Here is a 21507-nt window from a genome sequence, read left to right on the forward strand (position 1 = left end):
CACCCCTCCAATGATTTGATCTCTGGAAGGGATGCACCTGGTAACAAGAGTAAGCACTGGATAGGACCTGTTTACAGCTTTGATGATGTGGCTGTCTCTAGAAGAAAAGACTGTCCTTGATTTCAGTTTCTTTAATACTCTTTCAGGTTCTCTCAGTATTTCACATGCAGCCCTGATGAAATTCAAATAGTTAAAACATTTAGATTAGCAATCTTTGCTGACCACATATTAATGTGTCCAGTTGGAACTGTTACCTCAGAAAGGTTACTGAGTTTGGGGTATGTGGGAAGGTGGATCATGAAAGGTAGACTGATCCTCGGTTTAGCTAAAGGGACCGTGGGAACTTTACCTGCTCCCAGGCACCAGGCCCCTGTCACACAGCCACAGCACCCCAAAGATGTGTGGCCATCAGCCACTAAGGGCAATGACTCAAGCTCTTTCACATGTAGATGAGGCATCTGTAACATCTCAGACTAAGACAACAGGAGAAGAGACCTCTGTCCTATGGTCACATAGGCTCAAGACAGAGATCTCCATGCTAATGAGGTACCTAGAGGCCTGGAGGGGGAGCCAATAAGCTTTCCTTCCCAGACATTTCTCACTGCAAAAGGTATTTAATCTCAGGCCCACCCTGAGAAGTGGGGTATGGTTTTACACACCTACTTTCTACCATGACAATAATTTGGAACCATGGACTGTCTTTTTTCATTAGGATCCGCTGTGGGGAGCCATGGAGAAGACCTTGGACTAGAGAGCTGCAGTCTAGTCTCCCATAGAAGGCAGCTAGCTCTGTGCTCCCAGCCACAACTGCCATCAAGCCAGCTGTCAAGCCAAGGACTCTCCCCTTCCTCCCCCCACCCCCGACCCCAGGCTAGACCCAGCCCTTGGACCCAGACTCTGTTCTTAGCTCTTCTGTGACTTCAAGTGGTGCCTGGGTCTGAGAACCCCATGGCTCTGGGCTCATCACATAACAGGGGTGGAGGAGTCTGTCATGAAGGAGTGACTTCAGAAGCTCACCCTGTGGCAGTAGAAACCTGTAGTATCTACTCATCACTAAGACTGAGAGGAAGAAGAGAACAAAGGACCAGAAGCAGGACTGGGCTATAATCCACAAGGTCTGTCCCGACAACACACCTTTTCCACCACCACCCAAAACAGCTTTACCTAGGGACTAAGAGTTCAAACACCTTGTTTTGCGCAGGACACTTCAAAATCAATTCATAACACGTAGCAAAATTCAGGTCATTTTATCTCATCTTTGTCCCACTGTTTTCTGCTTTACAGTAGTTTACCAAATAACAACCAATGATCAATATGGAAATTAGCGCTGGCTAATTGTCATGAAGACAGGTGATTTTTCAAAGCATGATTTGCAAAGAACAGTTATAAATAGACCTGTGTAGCAGATCAAACTATCAGATGAAAGAGTCAGAACATCTGGAGATAAAGCCAACTGAAATTACCCAATCTGAAGAACAGAAAAAAAAAAAAAAGAAAAAGAAAAAGGAAAATACACAGAGCTTCAGAGATGTAATCTAGTAAGCCAATATATACCCCAGGGAAAAGAGAGAAAAGGATGGTAAAGTATATTTGGATTAAATAATGGCTAAATACTTCCTAAAATTGATAAGACATTAATAAACACATGTAGGAATCTCAGTGAGCACCAGATAGGGCAAACACAAAGGCCCATATCTGGAAAATTGCAATCACTACTAACAGACAAAGAAAATCCTGAAAGAAACGAAGCAGAAAGGACTCATCATAGACAAGGGACCCTTGATCAGGCTAAGTGTGGATAGTTCTTCAGAAGCCATGGAGTCCAAAAGTCAGTGGAACAATTAATTCTTAGCTTTTAAAGAGTGAGACTGCCAAAAAAGAACTTAATCTTCAGAAATCATCTTTTCAAAAGTAAAGAGGAAACTGAAAGACTTTCGGGTGAATTAAAAACTAAGAGACTTGGCATCATTCAAATTGTACGGAAAAGGACAATAGAGAGTAACTCCAACCTACATTAAAAAATAGAAACGAATTCTATTCGTTTGGTGGCAGATCTGCAATCACAGGACTGTGGAGCTTGAGGAAAGGGCCAGGGACAGTCCAAGGACATTCTGATCTGCACCGCAAGTTCAAAGTCAGCCTAGCATACCTGAGCTTCTGTCTCAAAAGCAAAATAAAATATAGAATACAAATGAAGACAACAACATGGTGACCAAACAGGGCTCATTTGGGAAGCAGAATGTGTGTGAGTAATACAAGGTAAGAAGTGTCTTAAAGGAGTCAGGCTACTACATGGAGACTAGGAAGCCTCCTAATGTCATAGAAATAGTCTTTATTCCACAACTAAGCACTAGAATCCTGTGCACAATTTGACTTGGAGAACTGAGACTCTACACTCTTCATCTTAGCTCTTAACACATCCATCTCACACCACAAGATTCAACCAACTACAGACTTAAAATATATTATTTTTTGCACAATAATAAAATTATTGAAAATAAATTGTTAAAAATTTATATATACTGAACACGTATAGATTTCTTTCTTATTATAGTTCCCAAAACCAATACACTATAATAACCACTTCCACATTCTTTACATTGCTGTAGGTAATGTCTAGAGGTTAGAGTGTCTGGAAAACAACTCTTGAATTATAAGCAAATATTACATTGTTTTATGTAAGCAACATGAGCATCCATAGATGTTAGTATGTTTGGGTGGGCCTGGCAGCATCCCCACACACTATGGGACAATGATATTGATTTTAAATTTTTAATTAATTAATTTAATTTCGATTTCAGCATCCATGCCTAGTGTTCATCTGCTATATCAGACAACACAGCATTAGATTTTTCTCTGTGGTGAGGGCTGGTGAAGAAGTCAGCACATGGCTCAAAATAGGGTGATTAGGCAGTGGGAAAGATGAAGGATAATTTGAAACCTGTAAGGAAAAACAAGGACTCATGTCCATCTCTCAGTACTTCTGACTTTGATGACACAGGGGAACTGCAGAAGATACTGTTGTTTGTCTCAGCAATGCACACATCCCTGGATAAGACCTAGAGAAGCTGAAGCTGAATCAGAAGCTGGAGGCTTTGCCATACTGAATGTTGCCCTGATCCAACAAGATAAGACAACCCATCACCAGCAAACTGATGCCTTTAAAGCAGCAAAGTGCTATGTCTTCTTGGTACATCTGAACTCAGATGCACACTGGGAAAGGAATTAAACAGAGAAAAGAAAAGACAAGACATTATTGTTAGACTAATCCTGCTGATTAAGGACATTGAGTTCCTTGGGGCAAGTTTGATCTTTACCATCAGGATATCTAATTTCTGTTTGTTCTTTCTTCTTTGTGCACTATTACTTAACAAACCACAACCAACAGCAGCCAACAGGCAACAACCAACAACCCATCTTTCTTCTCCGGCCCCAGCATTTATACACCCTCTGAAAAGTCCCCAGAATTCCCAACATCACACAATCACAGAAACTGTCTGCCACTGGCAAAATCAAGCTCCTTTTAGAGCACGTGGCAAATCATAGTCAGCTGTTGTGGACAACCTGAAGCTGACCCACATGCCACACATGAGATTAAAACAAAAATGTATTCTTTTACTATTTCCGTGTTTTTAAAAAGAAACTAAAATTCTAAAATGGTCACTACAGGAATCCTTGGTAATTTTGTATGGAATCGACTGGTCTACTAGGCTCACAAAAGAAGCATACCAACTTTTATTCATGCCTTCCCAAGGTTTCCCTCAACCCTAAGAAAGGCAGCATGGTTTCACAAGTTTGTATTTCAGTTAGGAATGCAAAGCTAAAACTTAATGTTACGCAGAGAACTTATAACCTTTTGTTCATCCAAAGAAGCAATGTAGGTCTTAACCAGATAAGTAAATACCAGATGAGTGAATCAAACATGTCTGGCCTGACTTCCGTCCCTGCTGTCTCCGCACCTGTCATCCGTGTATGGAGGAAGACTGGCAAAGTTCAAGTGACAGGTTGTCCTTTGAAGAGGAGTCACAGTACACCAAGAATTTATCTCCCCAAAACTGTCCAAATTGTTCAGCATTAGAAACAACCTAATACTCACAGGAAAAAAAATCATTAATCCCATTTCCATGTCTTATCAGAAGCCTGTGCATGGGTGTGAGCCAAGACAAAGTGCTTTTATTAATGCCACAACCGGACACATGAGATGATAATATATGTTTACTTTGCAAGAGGTCATGGATTTCACACTTCCACTTTGTTGTGAGGGTCTAGATTTATCCATGTCTAACAAGAGCTGGATAAACTCAGGTTCTTCCTAAAATAACAATGATTATTCTTCACAAAGGGGCCACAAACATAGCCTACACTTCAGAATGGGCAAATGGATTAATTCCCATCCTGTGGGCTTATGCAATGCACCGTTTTTAGACCTGGTAGATTAACATCATCAAACATGTTGACCCGTTAGAACAAGCTTATCAATCTTTTGAAAGTCTAGGAAAAAAAATATGAACGAATCAAAGATTCAGTCCAGTCTACTGTGGCCTGCTGGATCACAAAGCTGAGAGAAAATAAGTTGCAGAAAAGTAAAAATATGAATTTAAAAAAAATGTGATTCCAATCTCTGCTTGGCGACTGTTTTCCCTCAAGCCACCAAGGTTTGGTGCCATCAGATGCATTAATGCTGAGACAGTGGTCAATGGGAGGAGTGGATGAGTAGATCCAGAGGGGAACAAGCTATGAGCCTGAGACTCATTCAGTGAATGCTTCAGGCACCAGTTGCTGAAAATGCAGAGCAATAAACTTCCTTTAGCATTGGCCTGACTAGAGGGGATAAACATAGCAACACGCTGAGTCACTTAAACAAAGCAGAACAGCATGATGTCAGAATTCCACAGGGCTGCCCTGTGGTCCTGGGCTCTGGCTGGGTTTCCATGAGACTGTCTTCAGGCATTGGAGCTTCTGAATGAACGTCCAAGAGAAGCAGACCTCTGCAACTCTTACTGAGGCTGTTCATTGTTAAGAACAGAAGTAATGGGGAATGATGATGGATGACCCTCAACGATCACTAGAGCTGGTGTCACAGGCAGTCAGAAGGCAGAGCAAGCGTGGACAGGAACTGAGAAGGCATCCCTTCCACAAAACAGCTCCTGATACAATTGTTGACACAGAAGAATCTAGTGCTCTGGATGGAGAAAGACATAGGGATGCACGTCTGAAATATAGGACTCCATGCCCTGTACTTGGATTTGGAGCTCTTCTAAGAGCCGTGGATTACAGAGCCCATGATTAGGACCTGGAACACTAATGTTGCAAACAATCAGATGCTCACTTGCCCCTCAAATGGACTTATAATCTTATTAAAGGTGATTAAGTTTCTCCACGTATCAATTTCCCCATCTACAAAATAGTAGTTATCAGTATGAAGATAAATTAAGACTAAGTCGGTCTGTAACCTTTAAAATTTTAAGATAACTGATTTTTATTTATATAGAAAATTATTTCTCTCTCCTGTAAACATCAATCCAGACCTGGCATCGTACTTTCGTATCAGGAAGAGCTGCCTTCTGCCGTTTACCTGTGCTTTTCTTGTGGTCTAACTTAGTCCCATCATCGGCTGCAGTCCTTACACACAGCCCACACAAAGGACATAGACTTGACTCCAAGTTGCCAAATACCTTTCTCCTTTGCCTTGAGCTCAATCCACGGCCACATGTAGCTGCAAAAGAGACAAGCTGCATCTATTCCCCAGCTGCCACTGGTGAAGACTGTGGAGAAGAAAAGATGACATTACAGGACTCTCACAGTGATCAGCTAGAGACATCCTGTCTGTCTACTGAGGCTGGGATCATAGCTAGAGCACTTGTCTGCTTGGCTTTTGTGATGGTTAGTGAGCTAAGAGAGACTTAATACCTATCTTAGGGCCAGTTGGAAGACACTCTCCATGGGTGCCTGGGATGCTGCCCTCCCTGAGCCTACAGGGCAAATGTTTGTGTATATGTTGTCAGGAAAGAACTACTACCACCTACCCCCAAACCCCCACCCCCACCCTCACCCCCACTAACCAGGCAGCAGAAGCAGAACATACAGATATAATACTTTCTGTGGAGTGTGGAATGTTTGGAATCCTGTGAGGGAGCAGGGACTGGTGGAGATAAGCATTTGACATAGGCACAAATTTTAAGAGGTTCCCAAAAAAACACGGTTCTTTTTTTTTTTCTTCTTTTTTTTAGTTTGTTTTTTCGAGACAGGGTTTCTCTGTATAGCCCTGGCTGTCCTGGAACTCACTCTGTAGACCAGGCTGGCCTCGAACTCAGAAATCCNCCTGCCTCTGCCTCCCGAGTGCTGGGATTACAGGCGTGCGCCACCACTACCTGGCAAAAACCACAGTTCTTTAGAAAAGTAGTTTAATGTATTTAAAAACCAAGATTAATGAAAAACCTAGGATGAACAATGCTTTATATAATGACAGTTTCTGATCCTGTTTTGCAGGATGCACCTCCTTCTCCATCCCTAACCTATTCTGGGCCCTCAAACGTCCTTCCTGTCTTGACAGCTTTTTCTCAGGCCTGAGGGATTTAATGCAGTGTTGAAAGGGTTAGCCTAAGAATCTGATAATAATAATCAATAATACATCAAAACTCAAGAAAATATGAGCTCTATAAGGCACACGAACATCCTCCAGTTGGATATCAACTTTAATGAGAACAGCAGTGGTGGCGCATGCCTTTAATCCTAGCACTTGGGAGGCAGAGGCAGGCGGGTTTCTGAGTTTGAGGCCAGCCTGGTCTACAGAGTGAGTTCCAGGACAGTCAGGGCTACACAGAGAAACCCTGTCTCAAAAAAAAAAAACAAAACAAAAGAAAAAGTACAAAATCTACATTATCTAAATCACAAGGAAGAAATGAAAAGCTTCTACAACTACCACAAGACCAAGCCTTCTTTGATATTTTAGCTTCTGTCTTTCTCATATTTTATGTAAACACTGTGTATTTTAAAAATGAATTCATCTGTGTAAAGTGCAAATTGCACTTTCATTTAACGCATGTCTCTGTTCCTCAACATTCTCCTGTAATTCCCCAAGTGTTGCTACTTGTGTGTGTTTCAAGCCACTGTGACAGACAAATACCCTTTAGATATGTTGTTCTATAATCAGCTGTTTGTTTGATTCTCACAAGTTACGATAGGAGAATCACTAGGCACTGACTCCTCTCCCTGAGGCTGGCTGTAAACAGCCTTCTGGAAAGTTCTCCTAATTAAACAGATAAATACCTTCGCATTCTCTTGACAATAATCAGCATAATCAAGTTTTTAAAAACCGATTTAGATAATGAAGATTATGTTCACCCATATTTGATTGCTAATGAAGATCAGTATTTGTCTTAGTTCCTTTTCCAGTTACTGAAATAAAATATCCCAAAAAGCAATTGAAGGGAGAAAAACTTTTAGCTCTTAGTGCAGGGTGCTGAACTTTGTTGGAAAGGAAATAAAGGAAAGGAGAGCCTGAAGCAATTGGTCGTATCCTAGTATCCTAAGGGGATCAGAAACAGAAAGTGAAGGCTGCATGCCACAACCAACCTTTCTGTCTCCACAGTCCAAGATCCCAGTTGGGGATAGTGCAAGCACAGAGGGCGGGGTTTCAGGTAGTACAGTGAGGGTTATCCCCCACGGGCTTAGCCAGAGGCCCGTCTTCAAGGTGATTCTAGAGTCTGTTAGTTTGCAGTTAACACTAACCATCACACTATTTTTTTTTTATTTTTATTAGTATTTGCATGTGTGCATGGTGTGTACATACGTACGCATGCAGCTAAGTGAAGTGGGGAAGCTGGAGGTCAACACTGAATGCATTTCCATTTTAGTTTTAGACACAGGATCTTTCACTGAACATGAAGTTCACCAACTGGCTAGACTATCTGGCCAACAAGCCCCAGGTCTGTCTTGTCTCTACCTGCAGTGTTGGGTGCACGCACATGACTCCACATGTGACTTTTTATGTGGGCTCTGGGGATCTGAACTCAGGTCTTTGTGCTTGCACACCAGGTACTCTTGCCCAGCTTCCCAGTCGATATTTGCTGTTCTAAAACCAGTCTGCCCAAGGTACTCAGCTCCATGGTGGGTGTGATTCCTACCTATCTGGTCATTGGAAACTCCAGGACCTCAGCACAGCCTGGCAAAGTGCCCAATGAGTCCTGAATGAGTAAAATTGCTCAGCCACTGGGGAAAGGTCTTCCTATATCACAGAGATTAATAGTTTTCAAGGATTTCGTTTTTTCTTAGTTTATCGTGTATCTTTGTTTCACTTAACTATCTTCTCACACAGGATTAAGACATTAAACTGGTGTTTTCCTTTGCATTAGAACTAAAAATGTTATATACATCCACACACACATGTGTGTGTCTCTCCATGTGTCTGATTTTCTGTGTATGTGTGTGCACAAGTGCACTTGCCTATGTGTTTGTGTCTCTTTGTGTGTCTAAATATGTGTCTGTATATGTGTGTGCCTGTGTATGTGTGTCTTTGTGTGTGTCTCTCTGTGTTGGTGTATGTCTCTGTCTGTTTTGTGTATCTCTCTGTGTCTGTGTGTGCACTGGTGTATGTGTCTGTCTGTGTTTATGTGGGTATGTGTTTTGTGTATCTCTGTGTCTGTGTGAACTTTTTTGCTTGTACAGTGCACTCATTTTATATGTATACATCCTTCTTAAGTCTTTTGCACTTTTTAGAAAAATATGATTTTACAAATCATATTAACTCTAAATGCAAACTAGAGAACATTTACTTTTCAATATAGTTGATAATAGTTGCATAAAAGAATTCATGATCCCCTAGGAGGAACAACAATATGAACTAACCAGTAACCCCAGAGCTCCCTGGGACTAAACAAACAATCAAAGAAAACACACCGAGAGACTCATAGCTCTAGCTGCATATGTAGCTGAGGATGGCCTAGTTGGTCAACAATGGGAGGAAAGGCCCTTGAGCCTGTGAAGGTTCTATGCCCCAGAATAGGGGAATGCCTGGGCCAGGAAGCAGGAGTGGGTGGGTTGGGGAGCAGGGGGAGGGAGGAAAGGATAGGGGATTTTTGGAGGGGAAACTAGGAAAGGGGATAACATTTGAAATGTAAATAAAGAAAATATCTAATAAAAAAGAAATGTAAATAAAGAAAGTATCCAACAAAAAACAAAAACAAAAACAAACAAACAAAAAGATTTCATGGAATTACTTACCCTTTCTCAACTGAAATTTTCTTATACTAGAAATGTGTCACTTTTATCTCAACATGGATCCATTCTGAATGTCCTACTGTCTTGATCAGGTCCATCTGTCTCTTTCCATTACTGCAATGCTTCTGTAAGGAATATTTAGACAGTGGAATTAGTAATTCATTTCTCATTACACATTTTTAAAAAAGTCTCAGCTGGGGAAGGAGAGATGGCTCAGCCAGTAAGGCATTTGCTGCCAATCCTGAAGAGCTGAGTTTGAACCCTGGGATACACATGGTGGAAAGAAAGAGCCAACTTCCACATTGACCTCTAACCAAAAATACACCAAGACACCCACCCCACAAAACACTTAACTCTCAATACACTAAGACACCCACCCCATTCAATACACTTAGACACTTACCCCATACCATACACTAAGACACCCACCCCATATAATACACTAAGACATACACCCATTCAATGCACTAAAACATCCACCCCATTCAATACAGTAAGGTATCTACCCCATTTAATACATTAAGATACCCACCCCATTCAATACACCAAGACACCCACCCCATACAATACACTAAAACATCCACCCCATTCAATACAGTAAGGTATCTACCCCATTTAATACATTAAGACACCCACCCCATTCAATACACCAAGACTCCCACCCCATGAAAACACTTAATTCTCAGTTAATCTACAACTTTACCATTTCAAGAATGACTGCACATCAAATGATCTCTTAAGAATCCTATTATGGGTTTTGTCACTGTGTAGCTTTGTTAACCCAGTATAATTCTTAATAAAAATTATCTCTACAAGGATGTCATGTCTCTAGAACTAAAGAAGTAACAGATTATTGAAGATAATTTGAATGCTTACCACTGAATTTATTTTGGGGTACTTCATATTTTAAGTTATCACTGAAAATATTTTTAAATTTTTTATCCCTGCCCTGTACCTTTAATTTTTCATATCCTATTTTTAATGATGGTTCTTAAATACTTTAACCTCCCTTGTAGCCCACTACCTATCAGAGATAGTGGAAAAGAAAGGACATGGGGGAAGTAGACCTGTTTAGAAAGGTTTCCTGTAACAACTCCCATCTGTGTTGTCTGGAAATCCGCAGTTCAGTTTCTAAGTTAGCAGGCAATGGCAGCTCCACCTACTCGAAAACACTTCAAGGCTACACTAGCAGTCCAGTTCGGTAGAGTTAGGATAGCAACCATGAATCAGCAGTGATGACACTACCTAGGAGACAGCCAGGGCTCACTCTCAGCCTCAGCACCAGTCAGCAGGAGGGACCAGGAGGAAGGCCAGGAAAAGTTCTTTGCTGTGCCTCTCTCAGGGACCCCAAGTGTTGCACAGCTAACTCTATAAGCAAGCCTAGCTTGGGGCCTCCACCCCTGTCTGCTGAGTCCTCTTTATACCCTCTAAACATCATGTATCCTCCACAGGTCTTGTCTCAGCACATATGTCTGTCTCAGCTGATATCACTCTGCCAATCAGCCCAAGTCCAAGGAATCTGTAAGAAACTGCAGCACACTACCAGAAGTTTTTTGGTGCATTTCTTTCTATGGAGTCCTGACAAATGGCGCTCAACTACATAATGTAAGCTGAACCAATACATGTGTGTTGTGAGCATCATGTGTCCTCTTACTTGATTGCTTTAGCAGAACATCCTTTCTCCTGTGTCTGCTTCAGCTAACTGTTCCTTCATGTGTTTGCCCCAGCAAAACACCATCCAAGCGACTTTCCAAAGAACCCTTAAGTTTCCACTTCAACTGAAGTGGGATAGAGCTTTCTCTCTCTTTGTTTTCTTAATTGTTACTGTTTAAACATGGAAAAGATATGCTGTGTATTTTGCTTTTCTTAATATTTTTGGATCAAATCTCTTCTGTTAAAATTTTATGTTTTATTAATTTTTATACCTGTGATTTTGCCTCCTTACCTCACTGCAGTTCTTTAAGCCTCTCAGACATCAGTCAGTAGCCATGTTTACTCTAAGTGTTCTTATCTTAGAGGAAAATACTTCTGTTTTGTGCTATTCATTTTAAGATATTAATTTAGGTATTCTTTTTAAATTTTATTTTATTTTTAATTTATTTTTTACACTCCATATTACATTCCCTCCCTCTCCACCCTCCGACTGCTCTACATCCCACACCTCCTCCCCACCCCACCTCATCTCCACATGGATGCCCCCCCCCTCCTCCACCCCACCTGACCTCTAAACTCCCTGGGACCTCCAGTATCTTGAGGGTTAGGTGCATTATCTCTGAATGAACACAGACCTGGCAGTCCTTTACTGTATGTGTGTTGAGGGCCTCATATCAGCTGGTATATGCTGTATGTTTGGTGTTCCAGTGTTTGAGAGATCTCGGAGGTCCAGATTAATTGAGACTGCTCCTCCTCCTACAGGACCGCCCTTCTCCTCAGCTTCTTTCAGCCTTCCCTAATTCAACAACAGGGGTCAGCTGCTTCTGTTCATTGGTTGGGTGCAAATACCTGCATCTGACTCTTTCAGTTCCTTGTTCGGTCTTTCGGAGGGCAGTCATGATAGGTCCCTTTCTGTGGGTGCTCCATAGCCTCAGTAATAGTGTCAGGCCTTGGACCTCCCCTTGAGCTGGATCTCACTCCCCTTGAGCTAGATCTCACTTTGGGCCTGTTGCTGGACCTTCTTTTCCTCAGGTTCTCCATTTCCATCCCTGTAATTCTTTCAGACAGGAACAATTAAGGGTCAGAGATGTGACTGTGAGATGGGAACCTCATCCCTCACTTGATGTCCTGTCTTCCGGCTGGAGGTGGGCTCTATAAGTTCCCTCTCCCTACTGTCAGGTCTAAAGTCCCTCCTTTTGAGTCCTGGGAGTCTCTGACCTCCCAGGACTCTAGTGCATTTTGGGGGGATCCCCCCAACCTCCTATTTCCTTAAGGTGCCTGTTTACATTCTTTCTTCTGGGCTTCAGTCCTTTTCCCTCAATTTTAACTAGATAAACTATATATTTCTCTCAGAGGAATAAAAGTAGAGACTAGATATTAAAATTTTATTTGCTAAAATCTTTTACCTCATCCTAGTGATATGATTGAGCACACTAATAATTGCCTGATTAAATTCATCACATATTTCTGTAATTATCTAATTTGATCATAGGTTATAGCTTTTAGTCCACAAAAGCAGGAGCTATGATTTACCTATGTATTACATAGGATGCTTACGTTTACATAGCTTTTCATTTTATCTATAGCTGTCTCATTTTTGGATTGCAATGTGCAAAGTTTTAGCATCAGGCTTATAAACTGAATTGTTAAGGTGTTTGTTCCTTTTTCTGCGTGATAACGAAGCATCTCAGTCACACAGGAATCGTGTGTTTCTTCACCATGCAGAGTAATCTCTCTATAAACTTCTCAGCATGCAGAGCCATTAGCAAGAGATCTCCAACTGCATTTACTCCATTTCTTGTTTCTATTCTCTTTATTCAACTTCTTTTTTTTAATTTATTAGGTATTTTCCTCATTTACATTTCCAATGTTATCCCAAAAGTCCCCCATACCTCCCCCACTCCCCTACCCACACACTCCCACTTTTTGGCCATGGCGTTCCCCTGTAGTGGGGCATATAAAGTTTGCAAGTCCAATGGGCCTCTCTTTCCAGTGATGGCCGACTAGGCCATCTTTTGATACATATGCAGCTAGGGTCAAGAGCTCCGGGATACTGGTTAGTTCATAATGTTGTTCCACCTATAGGGTTGCAGATCCCTTTAGCTCCTTGGATACTTTCTCTAGCTCCTCCATTGGGGGCCCTGTGATCCATCCAATAGCTGACTGTGAGCATCCACTTATGTGTTTGCTAGGCCCTGGCGTAGTCTCACTAGAGACAGCTATATCAGGGTCCTATCAGCAAAATCTTGCTAGTGTATGCAATGGTGTCAGCATTTGGAGGCTGATTATGGGATGGATCCCTGGATATGGCAGTCTCTAGATGGTCCATTCTTTCGTCACAGTTCCAAACTTTGTCTCTGTAACTCCTTCCATGGGTGTTTTGTTCCCAATTCTAAGAAGGGGCAAAGTGTCCACACTTTGGTCTTCGTTCTTCTTGAGTTTCATGTGTTTTGCAAATTGTAACTTATATCTTGAATATTCTGTTTCTGGGCTAATATCCACTTATCAGTGAGTACATATCATTTGAGTTCTTTTGTGATTGGGTTACCTCACTCAGGAAAATGCCCTCCAGGTCCAACCATTTGCCTAGGAATTTCATAAATTCATTCTTTTTAATAGCTGAGTAGTACTCCATTGTATAAATGTACCACATTTTTGTATCCATTCCTCTTTTGAGGGGTATCTGGGTTCTTTCCAGCTTCTGGCTATTATTTTATTCAACTTCTTTCATGGAATTGACCACTAACTTGTTAGTTGTGTTATGTTCTTGATTTACTTGAAGTATTAAAATGCATCTAGAAAAATTCACTGAAGTTTCTTCGTATCTTTACAATTTTTGTCGAATTACTTAAATCTACTTCTCATTATTGATGTTTTCCTTAAAATGTTTTGGTTTTGAATTTATTGTGATTACATTTGTGGAGCTTGCCAATATAATTGGCTCTTTTCAAAGAATTATTTGGATTTAATGTGATGTCTCCAATTTTTAATTTAATTATTTCTGTTTGGAAAGAAATTTCCTCATTGACCCTTAGTGGACAAGGATATGAGGGAAACTGAAGACACATGGATATGGGGGCTGAAGATGCATGGATATGGGGGGCTGAGGACATGGAAATGGGGGCCTGAAGACACATATGTATGAGGACTGAAGACATTGATATGGGGGTGGTGGCTAAAGGCACATAGATATAGAGGGTCCCTATTGCAAAAAAAGGAGCAAATCACAGAAAGAATAGTGAAATCTCCCTTAAGACTTCGGTAACACTGTTTTTGTTTGTTTTAAAAGACAATACTTATACTGACATTGAAAAATTGTCTGCTACTATGATTCTTTTTGTTTATTTTTGATATTATAACTTAATTATACTTATTTCTTCCCTTTCATCTCTCCAAACCCTCCCCTCTCTCCATCAAATTCATAGTCTCTTTTTTTACCAATTGTTATTGCATGCATATATATATATATATATACATTATATATATATATATGTATAGACACACCATCTTACCATCTTATGTTTAGAAATATATATGCAACTATGCTTTTTGACATTTTTATTTAGCTATTTTGGGAATTTACTTTTGAAACTTTGATTTGAAACATTGCTCATGTAATTTCTTCTCTTTGGTATGAGCGTCATGGGGTTCAGTGTGTTTGTATGTGTGTTGATAAATGATTAGGTTTTAAAAATATTCTTTTGACATGAAAAGTAATTATTTACTCTTAAATTTTCCAATAGATTTATTAAGCAAAGATTATTAATCATATTCTACAGGTTCTCTTTGTCCTTATTTCTTTCTGTCGCCTTGTTTGGTTGACAGCTAAGCTGAAGGTACTGACGTTGTCGTATAATAAACACTCTACTCTTCCCAAGCGCCTCTCTGCAGTCTTTACTTAGAGGTTTTGATAATGCTCAAAATTTACAAGTCAAGAAACGACTCCAGGTGTGGTTATCACACAGTTGGCAGTCACACTGTGATGGTAACACTTGCCTACCGGAGATGGGTCTACAGGATACATCTCAGCCTTCACAACAGCAACATGGCATCATTTTTAATATTATATGAATTAAGTCACTGCTTGACCCAATTTCTCCATGGAACTTCTTTGCCTAATATTAGTATTGCCAATACTATTTATTCTCTTTGTGTATATAGTTATCATGTCAAACATTCTGTGTCATTTCAAATATATCATGAGCAAAGTAATACTATTTCTAACTAAATATGACTATCTTTGTGTTTTGTAATAATTTTAAAATCATAAGTATCTGTGAATTTAACATTGTTTGTCTTGGTATATTGTGTGCGTGTGTGTGTGTGTATATAATACTTTCTGTCCCATGTCTTTTAAGAAGTCATCTTACAAATATTGAAATCTTGCTATTTGTAGATAGACATGCCTGGCCACAAATGTATAAATTAAGTAAGCTTGCTCAGCTTTGGAGATGTATTTCGGGAAACTAATTCCACCTGAAATGCCAATTCTTCACACGAATGAGAAAGCTATTACTGGTGTTAAACCACGCTTATATATGAAAAATAGAAAGCTATAACTTTTTTTGTTTGTTTGGTTTTTGTTTTGTTTTGTTTTGTTTTGTTTTTCGAGACAGGGTTTCTCTGTGTAGCCCTGGCTGTCCTGGAACTCACTCTGTAGACCAGGCTGGCCTCGAACTCAGAAATCTGCCTGCCTCTTCCTCCGGAGTGCTGGGATTAAAGGCGTGCACCACCACCGCCCTGCTACTATAACTTTTGAAAATATGTAAGAGACATTCCCTCTGAGACTTAGCTTAATAGGAAAGAGATGGGGACTGGCAAGGCAGAGCTGGGTCCATGCAGGAATCTGAACTAGATTCACAAGTTCCGGCCTTGTGAAGTGGTCACTTGGAAGCTTAGCCACATCTCCTCTCCTTCTCTCTACAAACCATGGTTGCATGGGTCTTGGGCCCACCGAGAGTCAGGAGACTTGTATTTGGTGGTTTGAAGAAAGAAACAGCCCACTTGGAGGGATTATGAAATGGCAGGTGGGCTATTCAAAACCTTCCCACCTGTTCCTTGAATTTGTCTCATGCCCCATTGGGAATATATCATCTGGCACTTAACCATGAGCAGACTTGGCAGTAGAGTGTGTTCTGCCTGCTGCTTCCTGGTGCCTCTCCTCATGTTGTCTTTGTTTGGATTCTCACTGCTTTCAGTGGATGTGTCTGCCGTTAGGCAGGACAAGTGAGTCCTGGACAGGGAAGATGCTGTATGACGCTACGGAATGAAGATGAGCCAGACCTAACGGTGAGAAATGGCCTCCTGCTAGAAAGAACAGCCTGGAAGGCTGATCTGAAAGGATCAGAGGACGTTCCAGGGCTGGGTGAAAATGGAGAGCCCTTCAACTGTCTGATAAAATGCCACACCAAAATTTATTATGAAAACATTTAGTTACCAAACTGCACAAAACTGGTTACTGTCTGAAAGGAAAATCAATTGTGATGGTAAGAGCAACCTGTTCTATATCCACTGCAGGAAACAACCTGATCTACTCTAGTCAACAGTTATTTGTACTATTATTAAGGTTTTCTTCCACTTGGCTTCTACCCCTGTGCTTGTGAAATAGCTTAGTCAATAAAAAGCCAATCAAAAGATACCCATTCTGGACAATACCCAGCCTGTCACTGAGAACGCACCAATGATCTTTTCTGCCCAGTTTCAAGTTTTAAACCAATTTTCCTAACTCTTTTTCAAATTGTGAAAAAATATTAGTTTTAATATCAGTTTCCAACAAAGTAATTAATTATATTGAGTTGATCAAATACTTGTGAGTTTATTCCAAGACTTTAAATACACATCCTGATGTCCTTGTCTAGATTCAGGTCTGGCCCATATTCTTTTAATAATCTCTTCTGTGTGTCCCAGGAAGGTCACTCGGGTTTACTCTGGCTATCGAGGGTAACACATTCAGCAAATTCTTAAGTTCTTGTCATCTCCCTAGCAGCCTTTTGTGGCCCTTTTAACAGTCTACTGGGCCGTGCAGAAAGAGACAGGTTGCCCTGGGCAGTGTTTGACAGCACAGCTCTTTGTCTCTTGTTGTCAGCCAGTCCTGTCACTACATTGTTCTTCTGGCGGGTGCCTTTGATGGACTATCTACTGCCCTGTCTCAACACTTCCAGCAGCATTGGGAGAAATAGCAGTCACCGCTGCTCTTCATTCTGGTAGACAGTTACCCATTACTGCACACATTCGATGTGCACACCATGCAGGAAACCCCAGGGATACAGCACACTCTCCTTCCCTAGAAGAGCTAGGCAAATGGTGCTAGCCAAGCTGTGGGTCTGAAGCTAATGTTTGCTCTGCTATTGCTTCAATAACACTATGAACAAAAGCAACTTGGGAGAGAAGAGGGTTTAATTAATTTTACTGGTTGCAGTTCTCTATCCAGGAAAGCTGAGGCAAGAACTCAAGGGAGGAACCTGAAATGGAAAACACTGAGGACCACTGCTTACTGGCTGGTTCAAAGACTTATGCTCCCCTGTCTGTTCTTCCTAAAAGATTACTTATCAATGCGTGGTTGAATAATCAATAAAATTGTTGAAGTTCTGAACTTTGTTGTTACTTGTCTGTTTTGCGTTTATATTTACTATGTTATATACTATGTTATATACTATATATATACTATATTACTATGTTATATACTATGTTATATACTATATATATACACTATATTACTATGTTATATACTAGACAAAAGGGGCAGAGTTACTTCTTGCTCTTTGACCAGAGCCTGAGTCCTTACTACAAAAAAGTCTGTTCTGCTGAGCTGCCCTCTGCTGAACCCTTGGTTAATCTTCAGATTTTCCTATGTGTTCTTCTACTTCAAGAACCCTTCGACAAACCTCTATCTCCAAAAATATTTACATTGCAATTCATAACAGTAACAATAGTACGGGTATGGAATAGTAACAAAAATAATTTTATGGTTGGGGCCATTAGGAAGGTTGAGCACCACTGACTAAGAATAGTGATGTAAGCCATGAAACACTCCAAATACTGCCTGAAGTAGAGGAACATCAATGCTGCCATCCCAGTTTAACAAGGGAGTAAGCAATGGAGTCTAACTCTTCCTCTTGGAGACAGTGGAGCAGAGCTATATGTGACCATCAAACACCCATTTTCATAAGACTCCAAAGCACCAGGGTAAGAAAGACCTCATACTAAGACAACCAGTGAACCTAGAAGACAGTTTTCCTTGCTTGCTACCTGAGTGCAAAGAGCCTGTAAGCAACAACTGTAGAGGAAAAGGCAAGTGTAGTCAAGAATCCATAAGTCTTCAAAGCTATGTACTGAACTTTCAAACTGTTTCTGAAAATGAAGTTTGCCAGTAATCCAAACAAACCCACAGTTGTTGCAAAGAATATGTTCCATGTGTATTAAGTTTTTTTCTAAAACATTCAAAATCTTTTTCTATGATTTCAGTGACCATTGGTCTTCTGAATTTTGCATCTACTAGAGAAGGAATTAGCTGACCATGTTGCTACCTTGCTGTCTTGGGATGCTTCTCTATCCCACACCCATGCCACAGCGGCGTCTCTCAATTCCTTCCAAGCCTCTTGCTCTTGCATTGCCATCTTGGTCAAAGGTTTTGATCTTTGAATACTGTGTTAACTTTTACTTCCTTTACATTATTCCTTTTTTGTGATTATAACTACATTATTCCCACCTTCCCTTTCCTCCCACCAAAGCCTTCCATATACCCTTCCCTTCTCTCTTTGAAATTCATAGCCTTTTTACATTCATTGCTATTACATATATATATATATATACATATACATATACATATACATATACATATACATATACATATACATATACATATATATTCCTAAATACAGCCTGATCAGCCTATATAATGTTACTGATATGCATGTTTTCAGGAATGACAATTTGGTATCGATAATCAATTGGTGTCTTCTTTCCCACCTGTTCAGAATCAATACTGCTCACTGTGACTTGGGCCCTACCACATCAATCAGCAATCAAGACAATTCCCCACAGACATGCCCATGAGCTAATCTGATGGAGGCAACTCTTCAGTTGAGGCTCCCTCTTCTATGGTGTGTCAAGTTTTCCTTCATAGCCAGCTAGAAAGTACCAAAGGGGAACTGAGCCCAGTTCTATTCTGGTACCTCTGTCATCTCACATGGTTATTATTAAATACCATTGCATGTAGCTTGTTTATTTATGTATGGCTGAGGATCATACCTAGGATCTCATGCCTGCTAGCCAGGCATTCTAACACTAAAGCTACATCCAAAAACAACAATTGAAGTTGTTAGCTTCAGTATCTAATTTTTATAACCCATGAAATCTGCCCATTGTAATCACACAGTTATTTCAGTAAAATTAGTTTTAGTCAACTTATAGAGTTGTGCAGACATCACCTCAACCCAGTCTTATGTAATGTCCATCACCCTAAAAGCACCCCCTCAAGAACATGTCCAGGAAGTCCTCATCTTACTTCACCTCCTTGCAACTGCTGACCTGCTTTTTGGGTCTATGGGTTTACCTTTTTTTAGTCACTTGGTATAATTTTCCTTAGCAAGGTAGTTCTGAACCTTCTTTCATGTTGTAACATGTGTTAGCATGCACTTATTCCTTTAGATGACTGAATCATACGATGGATGCTTAGAGTATTTTAGCTTTAGCCTACCATGGTATTTCAAGCACATTAATATATAAATATTTGTGTTGACATGTTTTCATGTATCTTGTGTAGCTATCTGTTTAGAAGATAGTAAGTATCAACCATATTTTAAAGAAACTGGCAAATGCTTTTTGTGCATAGTTTACCCATTCACCACTCCCACCAGCAATGCGTGGTCTCCACTATCTTTATCAATTTCATTCGTCAATCCTATGAATTGATATCTCATTGTAGTTCTCAATTGCATTTTCTTAATGGCTGATGATGCTGGGCATAATTTCATTGCTAGTATCTCCTTGGGCAAAATGTTAATTCAAATCTGTCCCATCTTAAGCTACCATATCTGTTTCCTTACTATTGACATATAAGAGTTGTTAGTTTTTCAGTTAAGTTCCATATTAGAAATGTGTTTTGTGAACATTTTCTCCTGTGTGGCATGTCTTTTCATTCTATAAAAGGACAAGTTATTTAGCATAAATAACTTCTGTTACATATGCAGTGTGGGAAAGTTTTAATATTTACTTTCAACATTATTGTATAAGAATTGTATTGCATTATTGAAAGCTATACCTATGAGAAGTACTTTTAAAAACCCTGGAAATTAGGTTTATTGAAGAATCAGAACTTAAGAAAGTGCATGAAAAGTACTTCCTTTAGTCAGGGAAGAGAAAAAAAAAAACCCAGCCATGAACTAGAGTTCCAGAATGGGAGTAAAACATGGAGACATGAAAGAAGAGCGAAAACACTGGGCATGGAAAGGTGGCCAGGGGCAAGAGGCAGCCCAGCTTGTGGGGGCAGCAGAGGAAACCAGGTTGAAAGCAGGATTATCCACATGTATGTGTTTCCTTCTAAGCCAAACATCTAAGCCCACAGTAGAGAGAACATGTAGCAACAGCCATTTTGTTATATGATGTGGAGAAGCCAAAGGAATAATGAAGGACTATTGATTATGTAATATGCCACCAATACTGAAGAAAACTGCACGTATGTTTGCTGTGTGGACATGAGGGTTGCCTGTGCAAGTGCATGGTCATGTATGTGAGAACACATGTATGTGCTGGTATGTGTGCTTCTAGAGGTCAGAGGTCAATTCTGAGTGTCATTCTTCAGATATCCATCTTGGTTTTTCAGACAGAATGAACTGGGGCTTGTGGATTTGACGTGGGTGGCTGGTCAGCAAGCCCTGGGATTCCTTCTGTCCCTGCCTCCCTGGTACTGGGGTCACAGATGGCTGACATGAAACTTGGCTTTGGACATAGATTCTGGGTCTTGAACTCAAGCCTCCTGCTTGCACAGCAAACACTTTTCTAACTGAGATATCTTCCCTGCCTGAAAACTGTAAATTTACTGGAGATAGGTATGCCTGATAGGTATTGGGAGTGCAGCTACCCCCAGAGTCCAGAAGAGGCTCTTAGATACCCCGAATCTGGACTTACAGGTGGTTATGACCCACCCAGTGCAGATGCTGTGAACGTAGCTCCAGTCCTCAAGAGCAGTGGTCTTAAACACTCAGCCATCTTTCCAGCCCCTATTACAAACTCATAACCTGTAATCAGTTTTAAATTAAGGTCATTTTGTCTGGAATCAACGTAAAAACAGATTCAAGGGCTAGTTATACTAAATGAGGAAAACTACTGGCTATTAAGAATAGAAGGGAAACCCCAGACGGCAGAACATTTTAGCAACCGATATTTAGCTTCAACACGGGAGGAGTTAGGTGGGCTTTTGCATGAAATGTCTCACACAGTTTTGCTATTCCCAGTTAATCAGGTTGTATACAGAAGAGGGAAGCCCCAAGACTCCAAATGATTAAGCTGCTTGGCAGAGCTGGAAGTTGCTCTGGATGAGGCTTGGCTCTTAATCACTGTAGTGTGTTGGATGTGGTCCCAGCCTGGATCATCTTAATGGATGGAACCATGACCTTTACCCTCAAGAGCCAGCAC

At 40.5% G+C, this 21507-nt stretch overlaps 1 pseudogene; it reads right to left on the bottom strand.

Annotated features, from left to right (window-relative positions):
• Positions 1-17872: 17872 nt before the first annotated feature.
• LOC110301473 lies at positions 17873-18488 on the bottom strand (annotated as a pseudogene).
• Positions 18489-21507: the final 3019 nt, after the last annotated feature.

The sequence above is a fragment of the Mus caroli genome, chromosome 9 (assembly GCF_900094665.2).
Source record: "Mus caroli chromosome 9, CAROLI_EIJ_v1.1, whole genome shotgun sequence".
Lineage (NCBI taxonomy): Eukaryota > Metazoa > Chordata > Mammalia > Rodentia > Muridae > Mus > Mus caroli.